We start from the raw sequence: 8,135 nt of genomic DNA on the forward strand, positions 1-8,135 counted from the left end.
TGCATTGCTAGGTGCCACTCATTGTTTGTAACATTGGAATCGTTCTAGTATTACTGCTAACGTTACAATAACCTACAGGGTCACACCCTATAGTTGAAATGAACGGAATAAAACATAGTTGGTATTGTGTTTGGTTGTCGCTTGAATTAAATTAATTATAGAATTAATTTAATTGGGTAATCAAATATCAAACACATTATGTACAAGGTTGTTGTACGCATAATGAGAACATGAATTTGGTTAGTATATAAATTCAAATAAATATATAGTTTACCGAAATCATTATTATAATTAATGTAATTATAATTTTCGGTTTAAAACATCGTTATATTTATTTAATTTCTAGAAACCCTAAAAATAGATATAAAAATCTTGTTTTTTCTTTGCTTGGGGTCTAGCAACCATCAAAAAAAGTCTTGTCTAAAATAGTTTTCGGGATTCCTTCCGTTCATTGTCAACTGGGTGGATTACGTAGAGGCCGGAGTCACGATAGATTGCAGCTTGGTTCGATAGTAGATCAGATTACTCATTGCTGAGGCGTTGCTGTCTACTCATAATAAAGATTCGGTAATTTCGAAACCTTTATTTCACCCCGATTCATTCCTCACACATAGATCCATGGTTAGGATCGCGAAATGTTTTATTTTCTGCTGCGCTGTAGGGGTGCCGGCGTTCCAACAATAATCACCCTTTAATTGAGCTATACATGCTGTATTATCTTCGTATAAGATAGTTGGCATATTTTCCTGTAAAGGCAAATTACATATCTTCTAGATATGTTGGGTTAATAACTTTAGCCAAACACACTCTTGACTTGCCTTATGCATTGCAATTATTTCAGCATGATTTGAAGAGGTAGCAACTAATGTCTGCTTTGTCAAACACCATGATATGGTAGTACCTCCACATGTAAATAAATATCCCGTTTGAGATTGACCTTTATGTGGATCTAATAAATATTCAGCATCAGCATAACCAAATAATAGAGATTTTGAATCATTTGAATAAAATAATCCCATATCAATGGTCCCTCTGAGATATCTAAATACATGTTTAATTTCATTCCAATGTCTACGTGTTGGAGAAGAACTTAATTCTTGCTAAGAAGTTTACAACAAAAGCTATATCAGGTCTTGTGTTGTTTGCAAGATACATCAATGCTCCTATGACACTTAGATATGGTACTTCAAGATCAAGAAACTCTTCATCATTCTCGCAATGGCGAAATTGATCTTTATTCACATTTAACAATCGTACAACCATCGGGGTACTCAATGGATGTGCTTTATCCATATAAAATTTCTTTAAGATCTTTTCTCATATAAGTTGACTGATGGACATGAATTCCATCTTTTAAATGCTCGATCTGCAGGTCAAGACAAAACTTTATTTTTTCAAGATATTTTATCTCAAATCTTTCTTTAAATAATTTACTGCATTTTGAAGCTCTTCAAGAGTTCCAATAATATTTAGATCATCAACATAAATAGCAATTATCATAAATTTTGATCCATACCTTTTTATAAAAATACATGGGCAGATTGGATCATTTTTATAACCTTCTTTTAACAAATATTCACTAAGACGATTGTACCACATACATCCAAATTATTTTAATCCATATAAAAATTTTTTAATCTGATTGAGCAATTTTCCTAGGAAACTCTATATCCTCCAGGGATTTTGAATCTTTCTGGGATTTTCATATAAATTTCACTATCAAATATACCATACAAATATGCTGTAACAACATCCATTAGTTGCATGTCAAGCTTTCCACGTACTGTCCGACTAATAAGGTATCTAAACATGATTGCATCCACCACAGAATAATATGTCTCTTCATAGTTAATGTCGGGCCTTAGTGAAAATCCTTGTGCTACAAGTCATGCTTTATATGTCATTTTTCTCATTTCGTTTTTGCACAAATATCCATTTATATCCTATTGGTTTTACATACTTAGGTGTTTTGACTATAGGTCTAAAAACTTCACGTTTAGAATGTGAATTTAGTTCTGCTTGAATTGTGTCTTTCCATTTTGACCAATCTTTTCTACTTCTACATTCCTTAATAGATTTAGGCTCAGGATCCTCATTTTCTTTTGCTATTTCAATAGCAACATTATATTGTTGTCGACAACTATATTTTTTTGGTTCCATCTTTTTCTTGAAGTAGCATAATTTATTGAGATCTCTTTATTATCACCATTTTTAGGCACCTGAACATCTTCTGGGGTTTTTTGATTAGTTATATCTTTGGCCTCTTCTTGGGCACTTGCCTCTACAATATTACCATTTCGAATAATTGCTCATTTCTTTTATGAGGATTTTTATCTTTGGAACCGATTGGCCTTCCACGCTTCAGGCATTGATTACTCTCTTTTGCACTAACAATTTGCCCTATTGGGATACCAATTCGTATTGGAGCATTTTCAGCTGGTATGTGAGATTTTGTAATTCTCTTAACTGACAGTTGATTGGCTATGTTTTGCAAATGTATAATCCTTTGAACTTCTTGTTCACATTGACTTGTGTGAGGATCTAATTAAGATAATGATGATCTATTCCATGTAATTTCTTTTACCAGTTGTATTTTCTCTCACCCTAATGTTGGGAATGTTGTTTCATCAAAATGACAATCAATAAATCATGCAGTAAATAAATCTTCAGTTAATGGTTCAACATATTTAATTATAGAAGGAGATTCATAACCAACATATATTCCCAACCTCCTTTGATGACCCATCTTTGTGCGTTGTGGTGGAGCATTTGGAACATATACTGCACATCCAAAAGTTTAAGATGAGAAATATTTGGCTCATGACCAAAAGCCAATTGTAATGGGGAGTACTTATTATAACTTGTTGGCTTTAAGCGCACAAGTGCTGCTGCATGCAAAATAGCATATCCCCAAGCTGTAACTGGGAGTTTTGTTCTCATAAGCAATGGTTGAGATATTAATTGGAGGCGTTTGATAAACGATCCAGATAAACCGTTTTGTGTGTGAACATAAGCTACAGGATGTTCAACTTTTATCCCAATTAACATACAATAATCATTAAAAGCTTGGGATGTAAACTCACTAGCATTATCAAGACGAATAATTTTGATTGCATAATCTGGAAATTGTGCTCTTAATCAAATTATTTGAGCAAGTAGTCTCACAAATGTCAGGTTGCTAGTCGATAATAAACACGCATGTGACCACCTACTAGATGCATTTATCAATACCATAAAATATCTTAATGGTCACATGGTAGATGAATGTGCCTACATCTATCACCTTGAATACGTTCTAGAAATGCGGGAGATTCAATCCCAACTTTAGCTGGTGATGATCTAATAATCAATTTTCCTTGAGAACAAACAACATAAGATAAATCCTTGAATTCAAGTATCTTTTGGTTCTTTAATGGGTGTCTAATTGAATTCTCGATGATTCTTCACATCATAATAGATTCGAGATGGCCTAATCGATCATGCCAAATAGTAAAAGTATGTGGTTCTACAAACTTCTGGTTTGTAGTAACATGTGACTCAATTGCACTAATATGTGTATAATATAAACCTGATGAAAAAGCAGGTAGCATTTCCAAAACATATTTCTTTCCACATTCAACATTTTTAATATATAGATATTCAATATTTTTCTCATTCATAGTCTCAATATGATATCCATTAAGACGAATATCTTTAAAACTTAATAAATTTCTTTGATACTTAGTGGAATATAAAGCATCATCAATGACAAATTTTGTACCTTTAGGTAATAATATAATAGCTCTTCCAGAGCCTTCAATAAGTTTTAAACTACTCGATATTGTATTAACATGGGCATTACTTATTGTCAAATGAGAAAAATATTTTTTATTTTTGAGTATTGCATGTGTTGTAGCACTATCTGCAAGACACATGTCTCCATTGATTTTAGGTCCATCGAAATTTTGTTAAATATTCATATTCTTCATAAAAAAACAAAATATAATATGAGAAATCTGCCACATCCAGGTGAGTTATATTATTAAGGTCATTAAATTTATCACCCTCGTAGGCATGGTCAGTTTTAATAGTATAGTGAATATCTTCATCTTTTGCCTCCGTTTCATTATTTTGGGATATAAAATTTATCTTCATATGCTTTCCATTCTTTTAATGGATGCTTGATAAAGTTTCACTAAATGCTCAAACGTGCAACAAGTACGTGACTAATGCTTCTTCATACCACATCAGTAGCATATATTCTCAACAATCTTTGAAGGATTATTTTGACCACTTCTTTCTTGTCTTCATTGTTATTCTTTTTCTGGTGATTAGAAGTATTATTGTTATGAACATCATGATAACGATTACTAGTACGTCCTCGACCACGTCCCCCACTACGTCCACAACCACAGCCACGGCCTCTATATTTTCTATTTTTATAATTATTGTATACTGCTACATTCACTTCAAGGGATGGTGCAGAACCAGTGGGACGAATTCCATGATTTTTCATCAACAACTCATTATTTTGTTCAGCCACAAAAAGCATGAAATCAATTCAGAATACCTTTTAAAAACTTTTCCACGGTATTGTTGTTGTAGGAGCACATTAGTAGCATGAAAGGTTAAAAATGTTTTCTCAAACAAGTCCTCATCAGTTATGTTTTCTCCACATAATTTTAGTTGAGAACTAATTTTAAAAAGTTCTTAATTGTATTCACTTACAATCTTAAAATCTTGCAACCGTAAGTGCATCCAATTATAACAAGCTTTAGGGAGTATCACCGTTTTTCTGATGGTCAAATCGTTCTTTCAAATTTTTCCACAACTCAAGAGGGTCTTTCACAATGAGATATTCCACTTTTAATCCTTCATGTAGATGATGACGGATGAAAATCATTGCTTTTGTCTTATCTTGATTAGATGCTTCTTTATCTGCTAATATAGTATTTCCTAGACCTTTAGCATCTAGGTGTAATTTCAGCATCTAACACCCATGACAAATAATTCTTGCCTAAGATGTCTAAGGCTGCAAATTCAAGTTTGGCAAGATTTGACATTATAATCACTTGAATCAAAATATAAAAAATATTAGTAAAATAATAAGCATTCTCAATCGTAAAATAATTCAATTATATATACCAAATTTGCTAAATAATAATATGTATGTCAAATATTGGCATAGAGAGGAATAGTCATAATAATAACTTAACACAAATTACATTAATTGAAATTTCTTTTAATAAAAAAAAACCATGTATATATAATTATCATTATTAGATTTGAGTTGTAAAAATAAATGTGTAAATGTTACCCAAAGCAAATATTTCATCTAGAAAATAATATAAAAGAATTATGAAAATACGTATACCGTATATAGTTTAATGGGAGTTATATGGGTAAATTATATAAAGTCGAAATGACGTGAACTTCACTATGAACTCGTAGAAGCTCGCGCTGATAACGTGTTATAAAACAATCAAATAAAAGAACACTTAAAGTAAACAAATAATTTTCTCCTATCTTCTTTTTATTTATAAAAGAGTTCTATATATAAGCCATTGACATTCAATGCAACCTAAATAAATGAAGCTTATTTAACTACTTCATTAACACGTACATTAAGCATATTTAATAATGAATGGGGGTTTTAACTCATTACTTTTATAAATGTTTAAAGGTTATAGACATCCATTTAATGTATTTACAACATAAATATCTAACTCAAACAAAAACAATAGTTTATAGCTTACTATTCAATTATGCCTACCTATTAATATGGGCCGAGTTTGTCCGTCGTCAATCTGATTTAAGATATGCGTACCAGGCCCTTCATCAGTCTCATTTACTCTGTTATCTTGCCCAGAAACAGCTTCTCTTTGATAAAATGGTAGATTCATTTGCCACCACCTCGCTATTGGTATGTGATTCCAGTTTGTCATTAATGTCTCTTTCATCATTTATTAGAAATGTTGGTTGTTGAAAAATGAAAATAATTCCATTTCCACAAGCAACACCATAATGGATGTCGTTCACATTGTCTGGCAACCCAAATGAATCAGCTACCACCCTGCCAATCCAATTCTCACTCTCCATTATGGCTTTACTTAGATCATCAGACAGTACTGTGAAAGGCTTTGAAATCTTCTGACATAACTTACTACTACGTCCTAATCTGACGACTTCTCTAGAGGATAAACGGATGTTTGTTTGAAATAGATATGCCACTTTAGACCCAATTATTTGTTTAGGCATAATTGTTCAAGCATGAATAGCCACAGATTTAAGCTAAAATGGCATTGCAGTGAGGAAAAAGCTTGGTTTAGAAAAGTTTAGGCTGGAAAAAATGTGTGTGGTGAAGAAATATAATTTCGAAAATTTATATTATTTGGCATTACTTTCAAAATAAAAATTATCCTCAAGATCATTTGAAATGAGAAAAAAATGTTTAAATAATAATAAATTAAGATAAAATATGCTACAAGTTTTTATACTTTCGTAAATTTGGAATTTAGTCTATGTACGTTTATTTCTAAGAATTTAGTCTCTCTATTTTTCAAATTTTAAATTCAAGTCTAATTATTAAATTATTTTGTTAAATTCAAGCTCATTACAAGTATTTTTTTAGTTACATTGTTACTAATAAAAAAATTTATTTCAAACTATCACACTAATAATTTAACAAAAAATAATTTAACAGTCTCAACAATTGGAACTAAATTTTGAATTTTGAAAAATAAAAGACTAAATTTCTAGAAATAAAAATATAAGTAATAAATCCCAAATTTGTGAAGAGTATAGGACCTATCACATATTTTAACCTAAATTTAAATATGTAGAAATAATAAAATTATTTCACATAAAAACCAACTTTTAGAAGAAAAAAAATATATTTTCTTTAACTTTTTCCTATTGGATCGGTTTAATTACTAGTATATAATATGAGAAAATAAATTATTTATTACCTATGCATTACCATAGTTAAATATAAAATAAAAGTTTTTTACTAAAAATAAATAATAAAGCGATTAAATATACTAATTAAATTAATTTATTACTTATTAATATATTAAAATATCTGTAAAAAACAGGTACAATATTTAACTTTACTCAACAACAATGCTAAATGCTCATCATAAATTACTACACAAAGAAACAACCTTGTAATTATTGAATATATTATTGAGTTCAATAACCTTTCACTTCTTACTTGCAAATTATTATGTGACATTATTTTGAAAATATTGAGAAGTTTCTAGTCTCTCATCTTTTCCCTTTCTCACCTCAAAGATTCCAAGGACAATCAAACAAAGTGACTAATTAACCACCTGCCTCTCTCCCTCCTTTTATTTCCCAATCTCCATAGCCCCCCAAAATAGTATCCCTCAAGCTTCTTGAATTGGATACTCTAATAAAGTCAATAATGCCACCACCACTTCAGTCTAGTCCATATTTCCCAATGGACAATCCAACAATACTGTCTTTACTCCACCCTACTCCCGGAGAGAAGCACAAAAGTTCCAGTAATGGTGGCGGTCTCCTGCGTATGTTTAAGCTTTTCCCTATGCTAACCTCAGGTTGCAAGATGGGAAAACCCCGCCGGAAGCCTTTCTTGAACCATACTGCTGCAACATGTACAATTTTGGTATCGTAAAGGCCGAGTTTCTTAGCAATACAAGCTGATCCCAATTGTGTGCCAATGTTTGTGATCGAGCTACCGATGCTCACCAGCGTACTGCAAAAGGAAATGGAATCTGACATGTCAGGATAGCACTAGAGAGTGAACCAAGACTCATAAAAAGAAACTGTTGGAGGAGTTTGTATGGGCAGTGTACTGTAATGGAAGAAAGATGGGTTACTCTATCAGGAGAAACATTTGTGTGACGATGAGCTTCATGTTACGCAGCTTTTTGCGAGGGGTGTCAACCGGTGCAGCGTCCTTCCAACCCTAATCACAAGGAAAGTAGCGATGGAGAATTAACCTACATGAGAGCAAGATTTGAGAGGTGGTGGGTTCAAAGGACTCGGAAGCTCTACACATGATTAACCCAGATGGTGCACCTGGTCCTGAACTAAGTATTTTCTTTTAAGATCTTATTAGAAAGCTTCAAATTTACTTAACTATTTTCATTTAATGTAAGATCATTACGTAT

General features: G+C 31.8%; 1 pseudogene; it reads left to right on the plus strand.

Annotated features, from left to right (window-relative positions):
* The first annotated feature begins 7,405 nt into the window (after positions 1 to 7,405).
* LOC121214879 (protein MIZU-KUSSEI 1-like) lies at positions 7,406 to 8,085 on the plus strand (annotated as a pseudogene).
* Positions 8,086 to 8,135: the final 50 nt, after the last annotated feature.

This window comes from Gossypium hirsutum, chromosome D02 (genome assembly GCF_007990345.1).
Source record: "Gossypium hirsutum isolate 1008001.06 chromosome D02, Gossypium_hirsutum_v2.1, whole genome shotgun sequence".
Taxonomy (NCBI): domain Eukaryota; kingdom Viridiplantae; phylum Streptophyta; class Magnoliopsida; order Malvales; family Malvaceae; genus Gossypium; species Gossypium hirsutum.